This window comes from Vombatus ursinus, unplaced genomic scaffold, assembly GCF_900497805.2.
Source record: "Vombatus ursinus unplaced genomic scaffold, bare-nosed wombat genome assembly UNPS02014810.1, whole genome shotgun sequence".
NCBI lineage: Eukaryota > Metazoa > Chordata > Mammalia > Diprotodontia > Vombatidae > Vombatus > Vombatus ursinus.
This window is the reverse complement of record NW_020954588.1, coordinates 45,633,356-45,653,089: the sequence shown is the minus strand read 5'-3', so window position 1 is coordinate 45,653,089 and position 19,734 is coordinate 45,633,356.

Here is a 19,734-nt window from a genome sequence, read left to right as displayed (position 1 = left end):
GTGCTTCTATATCAACTGACTACGGTCCTGTGATGAGGATTTGCTGTTTCTTCTTTTTTTTCCTTTTCATCTGGGAGATAGGAGGGAGAGAAAATTAATGCTTATTAATTGAAAAATGAAATTTCAAAAAGAAAAAAAGTCTGGCAGCTTTCTGAGTCATCCAGCATGTTGCATCCTCTTCAGCTTGTCATTACTTGACGTGTCCCTGTAGAAAAAGACCTCCAGCCACTCTCAAGGTGTCACCTTCAGGGAGAAGTAGCTTGGTAAACATTGCTTAGTCCACTGCCAGGACAAACAGTGGTCCTAGAATCATGGATGCTTTTTGCCACCTAGCACACAGCAAAACCACTACCCAGGAATTCAAACTGGGCTATTTTTCCAATAAAAAAAGTTTCTTGGTCATTGTGGGCATCTCTAACAATGGTTTGTGTATGTGGGTTCGCAAATCCCCTCTCTTCGTTGGACAGTCCGTAAGCCTTCTCACAATGCAGACTTTGCTGCAGTCCCAGAGCTGAGCCCCATCAGCTGATGGATGATGCAGCCAGCAGGATTCTTGCAAAGTCACCATGCCAGGAAGGTCATCTTTGAATTGATTTACAGAAGTCTATCTGTAACACATCAAATAACGAATAGGTATACACAGAAGGCACTGAAGTTTTAGAAAGAATCAATTCATGCCGCAGAAATGAGACTTTCCCTTTGCTAACTTTAGAATGCTCCCCCCCCCCCAAATCCAGCCAATTCATAAGTCTTGCCATAGACAGCAAAAGTCTTGGTTATTTCATTCATTCATTCATTCATTCTTTTATGCATTCAACTTTACTTGTTAAACATTTTTTTTAGAGGCTATTGTGTGACAGACCCTATACTTAACAGCAGGGGTGATGGGCTAGAGGTAAGAGTTAGAACAACAAAAACAACACAATCTTTCAAGGACTTGACTGTTAGGGGAAAACAACATGGGCACAGAGGTTGATTAAATACACACGCACAGATATGTACATATTAATAATAAACATACAAGCACTTACACTATGTATGATGCATTGTGCTTAATCCTAGAGGTAAATATATGTATGTATATATGTATATATTTGTATATAGTAATACATATATGTTCATACACACATAAATATATGTGCATGTCTATACACACATAGATATGTGTATGTCCATACACATAAATGCAACACATATGTATTCATTTATACATATATGGAGAGAGGGAGAGAGAAACTGAACTGGACCTGCAATTTCATCATTCAAGGATTTCCTGGGTGAGGAATTCACTTAAACAAGGCAAGTTGGGGCCTTTTCTGCAGCTGTTTTCTTAAAGAATTGCCTAAAGCCCTGAGACATTAAGGGTCTTCTCCATGGTTATATAGTTAATGTGTCAGAGACAGGATTTGGAACCCAGATTATCAAGACTGGCTCTTGATCAAGTATACTGTATTAATATATTATGATATAAAGAACATATTACAATATTAATAATTATGTAATGTTATCCAATGTATAATATAATATATATATTATATGAAATATATATCTATGTACACATATCTATTATATATACATATATACATACATACATATATATATACACACACACACACACACATACACACACAAAACAAAGGACAAAGGAAGGAAGATCATCTTTATATCCCAGTATGATGTATGTAGGGAAACTTTTTTATTTTCTATTATTTCTCTTCTTCTTTGATATCAGTTCACAGAATCCACTGGGTCAGTGTTTTTCCAGTTGTGTTTCATGGAACCCTGGTATTTGATACCAACATAGGAGAGATTCTGTGTGGGAATTTCAATGCCACCTTATTTCCCCTCTAAAATGTTAACTATAAAAATATTTACTATATTTACCATATACACAGTGGGATTTCAGTATGAATATAAGCTTCATTTCTCCAATTTGCTTCCAAATCCCCCTGACCTTCATTTATTCCAGTCATATGCCACATTCTCAAGGCCATCATACTTTTAGACACCACACAAAAATGTATGGAATTCATCAATAAATTTCAAATCCAAAAGTTTGATAGAAAGGCTGGGTACAAAAATGAAGGATGAAAGCAAATAAGCAATGATTCAGATTTCCTCTCTAAGCTCTGTTTGACATTTAAAGCCTTTAGCAACCTGGCCTCTTTCTAATCTTCCAGTCTTCTTACACTTTACTCCCTTCTATGTGAGTGACTCCATAATTCAACTACATCGGCCAACTTGCTGTTCTTCTAACACAATGCTCCATCTCCTGAATCCAACACTTTTCTCTTTTTTTTAATTAATTTTTTTCCTCCTAACTAGCATTTATTTTCTCTCTCCACAACTAATAATTACTAAATAATGAAATCATCTTAAGAATAATTATTAAATTTAAAAATTTATTGATTAAAATACTTTTAAGATTCTGTCTTGCACAGATTGGTAAAGTGAACAAAAATGGGGTTTGAAAAATGTTAGAGAGTCTTCAGGAAAACAAGTGCATTGGTGTGCTGCTGGTGGAAGTGTGCATTGTTCCAGCCATTCTGGACAGGAATTTGGAAGTGTGACCCAATAGTAAACTGTCCATATACTTTGACCCAGATATCCTACTACTGAGTCTATACACTACAGTGATCAAAGAAAAAGGAAAAGGACCCACATGTATAAAAATACTCAGTGGTCCTTCTGGTGGTAATTCTGCACCTTTTCATCAGCTGGCCCCCCGGTGCCTCAGCCTCCTGACTTCTGTGACTTCCTTTGAGACTCAGTTTAAGCCCTGCCCTGTCAATAGTCCTTTTGTAGTAATCCCATATGTTTCTGCCTTCCCTGTGATGATCTCCAGGTAATTCTGTATATATCTTGTGTGCACACAGTTATGGGAGTGTTTTCTTGCCCACTAGACTGTGAGCTCCTTAAGGGCAGAGACTGTCTTCCACCTTTCTTTGTATCCCCAGTGCTTAGCACAGTGCCTGGCCCTTAGTTAAGTGTTTTAAAATATTTGTCAACTGACGAATTGTTTAGAATACTGGCATGTGTAGCTGAATTAAGAACTATGCATTTCCTGAGTCTCAGCCAACACATAGAAACAGTTGCAGAGTTATCATTCCTCAAAGGGGTATTTTTAAAAATAGTTTTATTGTGCTGCCCGGAGGTATACCACCACAGCTATCCTCATTGACACCAGGCTCTCAGATCACTGATAATATTCTTCCCACCCTCACCCCCATGCCAATTTTGATCTCTCTTAACAGGGATTGTAATGGCAATCAAATATTAAATAAAAAATGCCACATGGCCATAATGACCAGCAGATTGTTTTATTTTTGTTCATTTTATACTGATTTTGCAGACTCTCCTTACCAGCAATTCCAGGGACAGATGCCAGCTGCTCATTGAGCCAGGCTGGCAGTGGCCTGAAAAGTGATGACTAAAATTCACTTTTGGAATAACCCCTTAAGTGGCCTTATACCAATCCATCCATCACATCACTGTCTGAGTAATCTTCCTCTACTCAGGCACTGTCTACAACTGTGCTCTAACTCCTCAATAACTCCCTAAAAATATGAGCTCCTGATTCTCATATGAAAGATTTCTAATTTACTTTCCTAGAATCTCATACTTCTCCCTTTCATACACTCTACACTCCTGTCAAACTAAATGACTTTCTGCTTCCTGTCCTCATTCTGTCCTCCACCATTTCCATGCCCTTGCTGATAATGTCCTCTGTTCTTGAGATGGTCTTCCTTTCATACCCCCTTTGAAGGTGAAATTCAAGTCTCTTCTTGGTTTTTCCTTCTTTCCTCATGCTTTATCTCTTTTTTTAAGTCAATTTGGGTTAAGTGACTTGCCCAGGATCACACAGCTAGTAAGTGTCTGAGGCTAGATTTGAACTCAGGTCTTCCTGACTTCAGGGCCAGTGCTCTATTCACTGTGCTCCTCATGCTTTTTCTGCCAATCTTCGAGGCTGTGCCCTCCCCTAACTCCTCTCTTCCTTCAATTTTATTAAAGTACTCTGTCTGCCCATCTCCTTTGCACTTAACAAAGTATCCTTTGTTTTATAACCACAGTCAGTAAATAAAAAGTGCCTACAATGAGTCAGGCACTGTGCTAAAGCCGGGGAATACCAAAAATGTCAAAAACATGGTCCTCAGGGAGCTTATATTCTAATGAGGTAACAACCTACAGAAAATGCACATGTGAGGTATACACAGTGCAAATTGATGGTAATGTCATAAGGAAGGCATTGGCAGTAGAGTTGAAGAGGGGAAGGGAGACTAGGAAAGATCTTCTCTAAAAGGTGGGATTACAACAGAGTCCTTAATAAAGCCAAAGAACTGAGGAAGTAGAGATAAGGAAGGAGAGCATTCCAGACATAGAGGATGGTGAAAAGGCATTGAGTCAGAAGAATGAAGGTGAAGAAATCCAGTGTTGCTGAATCATAGAGTAGGTGGAGAGGAATGATGTATAAGAAGACTAAAAACGTGGAGAAAGGGATCCTTGCCACTGGAGATTATTGAGTAGGGAGTGTGACATGTGCTTGAGGAAAACAAGTTAGGAGGTTGAGTGGGGACTGCAACGGGAAGACCTGAGGCAGGGACACCAAGGCTATTGTAATGATCCAAGTGTGGGGTGATGAGGGCCTACATCAGCATGGTGTCTGTGTCAGAGGACTGAAAGGGATGTATACAAGTGACGTTGCAAAGTTAGAAATGAGAAACTCGTCAACAGATTGGCTAAAATGAAGTTGGGATTGTTTCACTCTTTGTATGTACAACACCTACCACAGTACCTACACAGAGTAGGTGTTAATGAAATGTTTGTTGATAATGCATCAGATTCTAGGACTTTGTGTCCTATAACTAGCTTTAGATCACCTTGTCTTACTCCTTCATTTTATACAAGTGAAGAAACTGAGATCCAGTGAGATAACAAGATCATAAATGAAGTGACTTGTCCTAGATCCCACAGTGAGTACGTGATGGAGGGAACATCGAAAGCTTGGTCTTCAGGATCCAAAATCTAGAGCAGTTTTTTCCACTGTCACATCAATGATTCTCAGGCCCATCTAGAATCTCAGACTCTAATATCCACTTGATCATGAACCCTTTTTAGAACTCTGAGTCCATGACAAGGGGGCATTCAGCCTCCTCTCCAAAACCTCAGTGATGGGAAATGAGTGAGCTGGGTGCCTTCCATGGTAGCCATTCCACTTTGGAACAAATGGAATCCTTAGGAAGTTTGGGGGCTTCTTTTCTTCTTATATGAAGCCATTTGGTCCACGTTCTGTTCCAAGTGAAACAAGTATAATTTGTCTTCTATCTGATAGCCCTTCAGATATTTACAGATAATAAGCAAGTAAGCAACAAGTCTTTATTCAGCACTTACTATGTGCCATGCGCTAAGCTAAATGTTGATATCAAGAAAGGCAAAAAACAAAACAAAACAAAACAACACAGTCCCTACCCTCAAGGAGCCTACCTTCTAAGGGAGAGACAACATGTAAAAAATTTGGTGCCTACAAGATGCGTCCTAAGTCTTTAAAAAATAAACCAAGCACCCCTAATTCATTATATTGATCATTATATGCTTTCATAAACCCTTGCTAGCCTGGTTATCTGCCCCTCTCCAACATATTTTAACTTATTAATGCCAGCTGCCAGATAGATATAATCCTTTATATGTGGTCTGACCAAGAGAGATAAGTAAGGCAGGTCTTACACCGTCCCATGTTGTGATTATATTTGATTTTTGGTGGCTATCATGTACTTCTGATTCATATTAAATTCACTATATCTCCCTTTTTTGTCTTTTTAATGTCAACTGTCCAGTCCCATCTCCCCAAGCCTATACTTTTTAGTTGGCTTTTTGAACCTGAGTGTAGGACTTTACACTCATCCCCATTGTTTTTTTTGTGTATTTTGGATTGGGCCCATTCTTCTAACCTGCCAAGATTTTTTTTTAAAACTTTGCTCTGTTATTCTGTGCTATCACTCTTCACTCATTCATATTTTTGATAAGCATCCATCCTCCACCTCATTATACAAAATAAATGTTGAACCCAATGGGGTCAAGAACAGTTTTCTGGAGCACTCCATGAAAGTTCCCCTGACAATCTCTAAACATTTCCAAATCCACCAGACTGTAGCATCATCCAGGACATATTTCTCTATCTTATGCTTGAGAACATAATAAAAGACTTCAGTGATAGTATAGCAAAGATTTGCCAAATTCTAAGGCAGATAAGTGGTGCCATGGACAAAGTGCCAGGCCTGGATTCAAGAAGACTTATCTTTGTGATTTCAAATCTGGTCTCAGACACTTACTAGCTATGTTACCCTGAGAAAATCACTTAACCCTGGTTGCCTCAGTTTCCTCATCTGTAAAATGACCTGGAGAAGGAAATGGCAAACCACTAGAATATCTTTGCCAACAAAACCCCAAGTTGGGGCATGAGGAGTTAGACATAACTAAAACATGACTGAACAACAAGAAGCATTCTATGTTTACAATGTTCTCATTATTTATCTATCAGTCTGGTAACCCTATCCAAAGAGGAGATAAGTTTGTTAGGAGCCAAGGCTATGTCATTCCTAGAATGATTAACAATTCCATTTGAAAATCATACAAACTATTCCTTTAATAGTATGGTCTAGAATTTTCCCAGTAATTGAAGTCGTTTCTTTCTCCAGTGTTTTGACCTTTCTACCTACTTCCTACCCCATGTTCTTGTACCATTGCCTCGCTTTTCTTGGAGGATCTCTAGATGATGAAAGGAAGGGTCTGGGCTGGATCTGTCTTTGTACCCTCAGGACCTAACACAGTGCATTGCTGTGCACACAGCAGGTATTTAATAATGCTTTGTTGTTGGCTTGATCTGAATGCTAACTCTCTGCTCTTTAGAAATCTCAAAGCCTTCTGTCCTCTCATTTTATGAGTTATATGAACATTATTTGAATACATTATGTCTGAGAAAAAATATCATCCTTATTTTAATCAAGTAAAAATGTGACTATTAAATTTACCATTTATTTTTCACTTGGGCGCTATATCCTGGGGTGAAGGTGGGGGTGGGGGTTGGTGACATCATGGCTCCAGTGGGAAGAGCAGGAGATTGGAGTCTAAGGACCTGTTTCAAATTGTGCCTCTTTGATTTACTGCTAGTGTGACCCTGGACAAGCCACAACTTCTCTGGGCCTCATTTCCATTAATAAAATAAAGAAGTTGAGTTAGACAAATTCTAAGTTACTCATCAACTCTGTATTTATGATCCCATGATTCTCCCCTTCCATAATCTGTTCACCTGGGTAGCTTACAGCACTCATTGTAGACATGTTTGGGGTAGAAGTGAGACTGAAACTTTCTCATTCACTTATGTAAGTTTTACTTTTTAAAGAAATGAAAGAAAAACATTTTCCTCTGTACTTACAATGCATTTTTCTCTGAAGTTCTTTCAGTTCTAAATCTATGCTACCTCAGTGTCCTTGGGCCTTAGGCCAACTACTTAGGAGTCCTTGAGCCTTGGTTTTCTCATCTGTAAATTGTTGGGATGAAGAAAGAGAGAGAAGAGAGGAGAGAGAGAGTGGGGGGAGAGAGGGAGAGAGAGAGAAAGAGAGAGAGAGAGAATATATTTATTAATGAACTATTATGGACCAGGCCCTGTGCTAAGCACTATTGATATAAAAACAAAGAAAAAAGACCAGCTTGTATTAGATGACCTCTTTTTCCTCTAAATCCTGTGAAACTCTTTTCTAGCCAAAGTAAAAGGGCCATTATGTTTTTTTACTCTTGGGACTACAAAGAGAAGCACAAGATTGACAAAGCCACATTTTCTTAGTATTTCAAGCCTAGGTAGTATTTGAAATCAAGGTTTCCAATGGCTTTGATGATACATCTTCCATCATCAGAATCCAGGCACCATAGTTTATCCCGCTCTTCCTTTTCCTTCCTTTCCTCCCCAATACTCCCATTGCACCATCCCAAACTTGAGCCCTCAAAACCAAACTTCAATGACAGGCCTGAAAGCTTCCTTATACATGCTTTGGAGAGCCATGGCCCTACCAAATGTATCCGTCTGTGTCCATTTCTCAAGTACTAAATCTAATTTTCAGGCCTCCAAATGAAAATGCTCTTTTTCTAGCACTAGCTGAGAAAGTCTCTAATAAAGCTTATTCTACAGGGTACATTATATTGAATGCCAGATAACAATGCTTTTTATTAGATAACCCTATTTTCCCAATCCATTCAGGCATAGTTTCCTTAGAAAAAAAACAATTTAGGTTTCCTAGGCCACAGAAAGGAAGCAGACAAAACATGAGACACTTGGTGAATGATTTGGACAATGCCATTTAAGGATAGTTTTGAAAGAAAAAAGAACATGGGGAAAGAAAAGAAATAAATGTATATATGCATACACATAAATGTCTGTGTATGTGTGTGTATATATACATACATACATATGCAAACACCTGTATATACACATGTACATGTTCACACAAACACACACACAGCTCTCAGTGATATTGACTTTCCCCTCCATGGAGTCATTGAAGTGCCATGTGTCCCTGTGGTTCAGATTCATCAGGATAAGTTATATCATCTGAATAGATATTGACCTTATTAACTCTGTAGACAAAGCAATATCATGTTTTTTGTTTGTTTGTTTGTTTCTTTTGTTTTTTAGCAAAACCTCAGAATGAATTTTACTGATAAGTAGTAAGGATAAAAATAAAATGCAGAGAAACAATGACCTTCTATACCCTTTCTAGGATGAAAAAGAGACTGTACAGGATTCTCATTACTCCTACTCATCTCAGCATATAGGCACCCATAAAGAATGCTTCTCTTTTGAATGACATTCCATACTCCAAATTTCACAAAAGACACTCATGCCTTTCTTTTATTATTCTAATGACTAGGAGGGAAAAAAAAAAACACAACCAACTTCCCCAAACAATTTCATGGCTGACTTCATTGACTAGAAGTGTAGAGTTTAAATTACTCTGGGAGTATTCCCTAGAAGCTTGCATTAGATTCATATTGACTTAATTTCTTTTTAATATGCTGTTACCCTGCAGCCCTAAGGAGGGTAATACCCTCTCTTTGGGGAGGAAATGTCTGACATGCTGTATTTCTGCAAGTGGTAGATGGAGATGTTGTGTTATCAATTCAAAATCTTGAAATAAACACATCTGGCAAAAATATATAAATGAATGTAGTAACTGGGTTATGCTTTTTTTTTTTTAACTAGACTTGTAATATCTTTGGTCTAGGTCAGGGTTTCTTAACTTTTTCTGTGTCTTGGACCAGTGAAGCCTAAAGATCCCTTCTCATGATCATGTTTTTGAATGCAAAAACTAAAATGCACGAGAAACTAATTACATTGAAATACAGTGATCCAAATTTAAAAAAAAATCAGGGGCCCTGGGTTAAGAACCTCCGCCCTCAGTAACTCCTGGAGAAGGACTTCTTCAGCTAAGGCAGATCATAACATGTTGTGCAATTGACAGTCTTGGAGAGTTTCTCTGGGCATTGAGAAGGTATGTGACTTGGCCAGGGTCACATGGGAGGTGTTAAAGGAAAAACTTGAACACAGGTCTTTCAGATTCTGTGGCTGGTTCTATTCATTGGCCCAAGGACCCTCCCAGGACCTGAGATGTTGTACCTAAGAGCACTTAGTGATCCATGACGTTCTATATGCTAGTGATGAGATGATGACAATCTGAAGGTAACAACTTACATTTCTAGAATACTTTAGTGCTTACACTAGGTAGTACAGCCAGGTCCTGCATAATGTGGATAATGACTCTTCTAAGGTGGTCTAATGTATTTGAATTTGAACTACTTAAATTTATTTGTTTTGGTCCAATAGAAATACGCACTGTGAATTAGAATTATGTCGCTATTTCTGGGGATTCATTTTTTCATAAGAGACCTGACATTATAATTTGCCACTTAAAATATGAGGAAATGGAAATGACTTATGCACAATCACATGGATAGGAGTGGCGTAATTGAAATTTGAACCTTGGTTGCTGGACCCCCAATTTTATATTCTTTCCTCTCTGAAACTTTGTCATAAAAAGGACCTGTGAGCCTTTATGAGGAAGCTGGGAATATAAGATTACTGAGGTCTGTCAACTGAATTGGAAGCCAGATCCAGGCTCACCTGCCTGTCCAGAAATGCAAATATGCCAATAGGAGAGTCGGTGAGAACCTAGTCATTTTAACTAAGTTTAGAAGAATTACATTTTAGGATGCTGAAGGAACTCCCTATTAGAGCCAGTACTACTCATCTTTGAGAGTTTATTGAGGACAGAAGAGGATCCAGATGACTGGACACAGGCAACTATTCCAATTTTTTAAAAGGGAAAAAGATATAAGACTGTGTAAACTTGAGACCAGAAAGCTGGCATCCACAATGCATAGAACCCTGGGCTAGATAGTGGCATGTTTGACTCGAGCTTTTGGATCACAATTTGTCGTTGGAGCTAGAAGGGACCTTGGAGGTCACTTAGTCCAATTTCATAACTTTACAGATGAGAAAACCAAGGTCTAGATGTGAAGTGACTTCCCCAAAGAGTGTCAGAGTCAGGATTCCAACCCCAGTCCTCAGACTCCACATCTCAGATTTCTATTATGTCATGCTCCCTCTCTTTAAGTCCTTCCTCTTCCATGTTGGCCATATTTAATTGGCCCTCCACTGCCTTCGTAGCCTCTGTTCCCTTCTCTCTATTCACATGGCCAATCCTCTAGTTCTGGCCCTCCATCACCTTTTACCTGTGTTATTGTAAGAATCTCCTCATGTATCTGCTAGCCACCCTTCTATCCTATGTTTAATTCATCCTTTACACAGCTGCTAATAGTCTTTCTGAAGCAAATCTCTAACGATATCATGCTCCTGATGTCACATCCTCAGTGGCTCCTTATTGCCCCATGGATAAAATAAACATTTCCTTGGCTTGACTTTTAAGGAACTCCACAGACAAGTTTAAGCTTAACCGGCCAAACTTATTTCGTATTACTCTTCTTCGTGTAGTCTGTATTCCAGCCCAGATGTATTCCTTGCTATTTCCTGAGCTCAACATGCCATCTCCCAAATTGGAATTTGCTCCGGTCATCCCCATTCCTGGAATGCTTTCCTTTCTCCTCGTCTTCATTCTTCAGAATCTTTACCTTCCTCCAAGGCCCAGCTTAGGGGACATTTGTTCTGTGAGGCCTTTCCTGATCCGCCATATATTTGTGTACTCTCCCTCCTGTAACATTCCAGACTCTTCTGTCCAATCTATTCCTTGCTTCTTTCATTCCTATGAGGATTACACAGCTATGCCATCCTAGAATCCTTTTCACCTCTACCTCTTACAATTCCTGGACTGCTTCAAAGCCCAGTTTAAGTGTCACCTCTGCGAGAGCTTTCCTGATGTCCCCAGAAGCTGGGGTCTTGCCCCAAATTCCTCTATGTATGTAGATATTTTGTTTTTGCATATATACACACATATATGCGTACCATATATACATACATATATGTGTATACATGTGTATTTACGTATGTAAACATGTTGTTTTCCCTCATAGAATGTGAACTTCTCAAATTTTAATTTTTAAATTGAATTTTGTATATTAAAAAAATCTTTATAGAAGCTTTTTTTTTTGTGGTGGATGGTTTCTTTTTCGTTTTTGTTTCCAGGGCCAGACCAGTTCCTGGCACTTAAGAGATAGATACTTAAATTTGCTTACTGACTGATTGATTAATACTTCTCTGCATTCATGTTGCATCTTCCTAGGAAATTTTCAGGTTTTGAAGGCATGACTTGTTTCTGTCTCTGTAACCCCAGCATCTACCCAAGTGCTTTCATTGCACAGAGTACATACTTAATAAATATATGTTAAATCCAATTGAATTGAGATAAGACATCTCTTTGAGCTTAAAGTCCAGCCATTCGTTGGCCTTGACTGGTTCAACATTTAAATCAATGACTTATATAAAGACATATAAGGCCTACAAAGAAATTAAAATATTTTATAGTGAACATGATAAACATCCACAAAAACAGAAGAACAAGAAAAAGAAGATTGTTTTTGAAACTATAGCTCTCTATGTGCCTCAGATTTTCCAATGACACAAAGTTGAAATGTCTGCCTGTCACGTGTGATGGATGACAGAATGAAAATCCAAAATGATCTGCATAGGTTAGAACACTAGACTGAAACAAAAAAAAAGTGAAATTTAATAAGACTAAGTGGAAAGTCCCCAATTTAGGTAGAAAAAGTATAGGGATAAAGCCTAAAACAAGGCAAAGCAACCACACAAAGGCTCAGAAAACCTGTAGTTCATTAGAGAACAATAAAGGATTGAATTGAATTGATCTTGATATGAATCAACCATGTGATATAACTGCCAGAAAATATGAATTCAATCTTAGGCTGCAGCAGCTGAGAAAAAGTTAGAGGAGTCTGCCCTATCTACTCTTAAAAAAGGGACACATGGAACATTATCCACATCTGCTTTGTGTCTATACCAATACCTACACTTCTACCTATAGTTATATCTATACCTATACTATACTTACACCTATAGCCACATCTACACCTATATCTAAACCTACACCTCTGTCTCTACCTTTAACCCCAACTCTACCTCTACTTATACCTTTGCCTATTACTTTAGTACAGGGCCTAGCACATAGTAGGTGCTTAATAAATTAACAATCGAATCATATATATATACATATGTATGTATATATATAATGTGTATATATATATATATATACCTATATGTATCTATGTATGTTTAAATCAATATATGTCTACTTCTATTTGTATCTATGACTATCTCTATCTCTATCTCTAATTTCTGTCTCTATCTCTCTCATCTATTTATGACCAAACTGGGGCCAAAAGGTAACAATCACCAAGCAGTAGATTTTTGGGTGGACATAAGGATAAACTTAACAGTTAGAACTTTCCCCAAATAGAACAGGTTGCTTTTTGGAGCAATGAGCTCTCTGTCACTGGAAATAGTCAAGCACAGTCTGTATGACCATCTGTGGGGAGCCTAGCAGAGATGGGAGACTGAACTGGATGACCTCAAAGTCTCTTCTAACTGGAAGATTCTATTAATATATGAATTAAAATAGGCTCTGTCTACATTTTTAATTTTATTTTCTCCTTTTTTTCACCCCTAGCCCCTCTCCTGTTTTCCACCTCTTATTCCCAAATGGAAAAGTGAGTAATTACTTCTGTCAGGACCTTTCCACTGCTCATTCTATTTTAAAATTACATGCTCATTCCTTCACCAGGTGGTTTAGGTCCCCTCTCTGCCTCCCCCCCCATACACACACACACACACACACACACACACACACACACACACACACTGTCTAGTCTGAACATCAAGTCAAGCCTGGAAGCTCCTTTCTGTCTACCCTTTTTGCTTATTCCATTTACCACAGCCTTCTTCCAATATATTTTCTTGTATTCTGTGCTTTTTGTGACACCTGAGTGAGTTTTTTGGTTGGTTATGAGCTGCTCAATTCCTTGCCTTGTGAATCTGCTCTATTCATTCTGGAGAGTGATCACACACCTCAAGGGGCTTCACTCACTTCTTAAACTTTCCCTTATGCATTTATAGGCATATGATTCTTCTCAACAATTACTTAGTACATCCTCAATTTCCTCTAACATATTAAAGAAATTTAATAAGTTGCTTCCCAATTTATTAATCTTCAGAGGCCAATCTCATTTAAGAATTTTACAATTTATCCATGACTTTTAATAAGGAAGAAGTAGAGAATTCCCTCCCTGGTGCTAAAGCAGCCTCTTCCTCTGTGGAAATCATTTGGAGCAGTTTTGTGCACCAGAGAATCTATGCTAGAGCTTGTGATTTATTCCCAAAGCATCTTAATGAGTATGGTCTCTGTCTACTTTGCTTATTGGGACTCCATCTGAAGCAACGTGTCAACAAAGTCAGCATATGATATTCTAAAATACTTTGTTCCCCTCTTGAATCAGATAGAAAACCTGCTTCCTGTACCCCAACTCCCAACAATGAGAGTCCCATCATTGTTCTCCTACTACCACCGACATAGCCTAATTCTCCCTGGTCACACTAGCTACAAAACTGCTCTGTTGCTTTATATTCACTCAGCAGGGACCTAAGCTGTAGGATCCAATAGCCAATTTGCTGGTGGTGCTATGAGGCAAACAAGGCAGATCTGTTCTTACTGGATGTTTTATGCAACCAACTAGATTTCATTTTTAAAAAATGATTTATTATATACTCATCTTTAAACATGAAAAATTAATTAAACTGACTTGAAACTATTTACATTTGAGTGAGTACATTTCAACAGATAAAATTTTCATAGCAATTTATCACTGCCACAAAGAGTCTGAAAGCAGGAAGGGGTCTTAGGAGCCAAACTGTCACCTGTCCAAGAATCCCCCATGTAGCGTGTGGAACAAACAGTCATTCAGATTTTGCTTGAGAATCTCTGGGGTTTGGTGGTGTCCATCACCTGCTAAGGTAGCCTGTGCTCATTTGTGGACCACTTGTTTGGAAGATTGCTCCACCCCCTTGTTGTTGTCGTTGTTGTTCAATTGTTTCAGTTGTGTCCAACGCTTTGTGACCCCATTGGGGGTTTTCTTGGCAAAGATACTAGAGTGGTTTGCATTTCCTTCCTAGAGTGGTTTGCTCATCTTGCAAGTAAGGAAACTGGGGCAAACAGGGTTAAGTGACTTGCTTAGGGTCACACAGTTAGTGAATGTCTGAAGCTGTATTTAAACTTAGGTCTTCCTGACTCCAGGTCCTGCACTCTATCCACTGAGCCATCCTAGCTGCCCTTCCACCCTTTATTTCAAGTCTAAATTTTCCTCTTTGCAATTTCCATTCCTTACTTATGACTCTGACTCTTGGGATCAAGCAGAGTATGACTAAACTCTTCTATATGACCACCCTTCAAATATTAGAAGACAACCATCACATCTTCCCCTAAATCTTTCCTTCTCTAAGATAAAGATCTTTGGTCTCTGACTGAATTTCATATTCTCCCATCTTCTGATCAACTAGGTCTTTTGAACAAATTGGAGCTTCCTAAATGTTCTTCCTTTTTTCTTTTCGGTGAGGCAATCAAGTTAAGTGACTTGTCCAAGGTTACACAACTAATAAGTGTCAAGTGTCTGAGGCCAGATTTGAGCTCCAGTCCTTCCGACTCCAAGGCTAGAGATCTATGCGCTGTGCCACCTAGCTGCCCCCTAAATGTCCTTCCTTAAACTTGACTCTTAGAGCTGACCCTTATAGCCCACATGGGGTACAACCACCCCTCAGAACAGAGGGCCTATCACTTCCCTTTTCCTAGTCATCATACTTCTAGTAATGCTGATGTTGTAGGGCATTCTAGCTTCCCAGCCAGAGTGTTGGCTAAAGACATTTTTCTAAGTAGAAAGATTTAAACAGAGATGGAACAATTGAATATTATCAGACAGAGGAATTTGTTCCTCCTCCCATTTTCTTCCTTGAATGCCTTTGATGACTTTGCTTAGTTGAGTCTCTCCCTAACTCTCCTTCAGAGCCTTTCTTCATTCTTATTAATGTCAGCTTCTTTGATTCAACCTACTACCCTATCAAGCTTTTTTTAAATGAAACCCATTAATTATACAACACCACTCTGTACTCATCCTCTTAGAGAGCTCTGAGAGACTCAGTGATTTGCCGAAGGACATAAAGCCAGCATGTATCAGAGGTAGCTTTTGAATTCCGGTCTTTCCTAATTTGCAGGCCAGATATCTATCTCATTTGCCACATGGCTTCTCATTATTTTAAGAGCTTTTAGACTAAGTACTTGATGTATCTTTGTTTTTTTAGGGCCATTTCTACTTCTCAATGGAACACATGAAAGATTATGCTTTCCGATGCCCCACTATCACTGATGGAGGGGATTGTTAATGATCAACAGATCTTATCCCATTTTGTGCTTGTTGTCTTTCTTTGAGCTTCATTCTTTAATACCCTTCAGATGATCTGACTTCTTTGGGCCTCTTTGTATTTTTTTTTCTTCTCAACTTTCTGAAAACTTGTTTTGTGAGATGATAGTGATCATACTATTTTGCAACCTTCCTCTGTAAAATATCACAAATGAATTTACATTCTAATCTGATTTTGCCCCAACCTGTCATATCTATCCAATGGGCAAAGATGTCAAGTATTTGTGGGCTGCCAATGTATATCTTTTGTTTTCACCATGGCAATTGTTTTTACATTGGTTTAACTTGATCAGGCAATGGTCACAGTCTGCACAGATGCCTGATCACTTCTAAACCTGGTAATCAGTCAATGCTTTTAATTGCTGTTAACTTGACTTTTGCAGGTTTTGGAGATGCCAAGGTAAAACCGACATAGCCCTGGCCTTCAAGAAGCTTATAGTTTAGTAGGTGCGCATTCACAGGTAACTATTTCAGAATGAACAAGGAAAAGGGCTTGAGAGGTTGGGGACAGAGGAATATCCTCTACATGATTTCATCCAGAAGGATGCCATGAAAGCAGTAACAACTGAACTAGGCCTGAGAAGAAAGAATGAATTTCCCTAGCCTATGATGTGGAAGGCAAGGCCAGGAAAGGCAATAAGCATTTATTAAGTGTTTACTATGTGCCAGGCACTGTGATAAGCACCAGGCAAAAAAACACAAGTAAAAGTTAGATAGTCCCTGCCGACAGGAACTTAAATTATAATGGGGAAAGATAATACACAAAATGGAACTGCCAAGGGGTGGTACTGAAAAAGAAGGGACTCAATGGGTGCATGTTGTAACATTCCAGGGAGTGAGAAGCATAGCCAGGAGGAGAATAAAGAATGGCCAACCTGAGCCCAGGTCCACCCCCAAATGGAGGTCCCCTGAAGGAACTCACCAATGGAAGCAAAGGATTAGCATGGTGGAGGGATGTTCCGCAGTGATGAGAAGCAAGGCTCTGAGGAAAGTTTCAAGATGAGAAGGCAGCTGAGTCCCGGGGGCAAAGTCTTGAGCAACAGAAGCACAGAGAGGGGAATAAAGGCTGACTGGCCTGTCCTAGAAAGGTGGAGAAGGAGACAGGAATGAAGGGAAGTTTTCATGAGGGTGAGAAGACCCCAGGTGGTAAGGGACATTCCAGGGTTGAAGAAAGTCCCACTTCTTGGAGTGGAGGATGTACCAGGGTGAGTAATCCCTAGGAAAGATTCCATCTTAGTGATGGGAAATGATGTATGCAAATACCCAGAAGCAGGAAAGGATAGTTTAAAAGAACAGGAATGATAATATCAGAGTTTGGCTGGAGTGCAGGGAAGTAAGAAAACATGAAGCAGGAAAGGTAGGTTGGAGGCAGACCACAGAAGGCCTTAAATGCCAGAGTAAGGAATCTAAATTTTGTCTTGTGGCCAAAGGTCAGCAGACAATGACCCATGGGCTGTAGGTGATGAGCAGCCATTAAAGAGTTTTGAAAAGGGCACTCCTGAATGGCACTATTATGCAATTATCTTAGAAAGTTCACTTTGGCAGGCATAGGAAGGATGGATTAGGGAGCAGAAACACTGAGAGAGGCAGACTATTTGATGGGAGTGGGAAGTAGCTGTTGGTAGCATAATACCCCTACCAGAAAAGAGCACAAAATCAAAATGGCATTTGTTATAAAGCAAACAAATAATCAAAATCCAAGAATTGTACCTCGAAGCTGATGATGATCAATTAGTTACATGAAGCTATTGGTTCTTCCTAGAAGATAATGAGAAAACAATTCCTTTGTGTCAAGGAAACAAATATACACGTCAATATGAAAGATCCAGGATGTGTTTATGAAATGATTAAAAGAGGATGCTTCTTTGTCCTGCTCTTTTGTCTGTTATCTGGAGAACTAGAATATCTCCTGTGAAATGAGGGTTTTCAACATCCTTGTTAAGCTAGAAGTCCAATCGGCTAAAACATGAATGTCAAGGCAGGTATGTCAAATGTGGGCAGCATGCGTAACAAGGTGTAAACATCTTAAATGAGATCACCCCAGGTCTTCTGGTCTGAGGACCAGAAGCCAAGAACTCTCAGCCTTGGAAATGATTGGCATTTCAGTCTAAAAATAAATCTGAAATGTTATACACAGATAGTCAACTGATGGCTTCAGATGGATGGGGAGAAGAGAAGGGAATGAGTAATTCTTAAGGGGCAGAGGGAGTTGCAAGCAGTCAGAAGGTAGATTAGAAAAATAGGCATTTCAGTGAGGCCCCATTTGCACCATAGAAACATTTCTCTGTTACATGTAAGCTAGAGCTGGCTTAACAATCTCAGTCCTGAATGCCTATCTTCCTTATCTCTTTCTCTGTAATATCCTTTTGGGGTGGAAAAAGTATGATAATCTACTTCTTGGACAAAGTTCTATTTCAATTGACTTGTCTGTGGCTTATTAAGGAGCTTCAGGGTGCAAAACAAGTAGGCATTCATCTTTGGTAAAGAGTAAGCAGAGAATAGCAGAGAATGAATGCAGAAAATGGTGGTGAGGGGGGAGAGTCATTTACATCATGGTAACAAAAAATATTCTTATTTGTCCTTGATTATTTGGACATTGTAATTGAGAGTGAGGATTGTGTCATCTTTTTATATCTGTATCACCTTGGTAAATATAAGGCACTTAATAAATGTTTGTTGATTGATTTAATTTTAACTCTTTCTTGTAGAGCAGCATTATGGCAATTAGTTTGTATTATGCAAGATCAATTAAGTCTTCGTCATTTGCAGTGGAAAGAATACTAGATTTCTTTTTATTCAAGCACTGTCTGTGTGCTTCTGTCACATACTACCTGTGTGTCTAGGTCATACAACTTCTCTGGGCCTCAATTTCCTCGTCTGTAAAAGGAAGTCCTTTCCAGTTCTGAATCCCTGATTCTAATGGGTAAAATTAGGACAATTCTCAACATTCTGAAAGGCAAAAGATGAATGTTTTCAATACTGTCTGACCAGGTTAGGTTCCTTCCCCTCAGAGGAAGGAAGGTTGACAGGTAGACAGAAGCAGTTTCAATGACTGATGAATCCTTGAGTGGCAGCCCCAGACTCAAAACACTTATGCACATCTATACCTACCTTACTCATTATCGTAGTAGTCCAAAGGTACCTGGAGCCATCTTATCCTAATGTATCTTTCTGGATCCTGTGTACTTTTAGAATTGTCTCTAGTTCCACTCATTGTTTGAATATAAAATAGTCACTATCCTTTTTTTGCCTTTCTTTCCTGTTGGGAAGATCAATGGAGATATTTGTAAAGAGCTTATCACAATTGCTGAAATATAGAAGGTATTAGTAAATGCTTCCCCCCCTTCCCTATTCCCAAAGTTCTTTTATTAAGTGCTTGTTGACCTGACTTGCTGCCAAAGTTCTATTGCCATTAGGACCTAGTCTTTAGTTCTGGACAGGGCTGATTTTCTTGGGACTTCTGCACATACTGCTTTGGCCCTTAGAGACCACTGAGAAATTGGAAGCTATCTGAGCTAATTATCCTTGTATCATTTCTCTCTGAATATATGGCACTGATTTTCTATTTTCAATTAATCTTATGGACTCTGAATTTGTGTTTGTATTTCTTGTAATGTAGAACTAGACTCAGTTCTCAATGTTTGTACTGTTAACCTGGGGCACAGGTTGGGGTAAATTGGCTAGTGGCCACTAGGAGGCAACAGAGAGCCATAGCTGGAACCAGAGGGTTGAAATGGCCACCAGGAGAGCTAG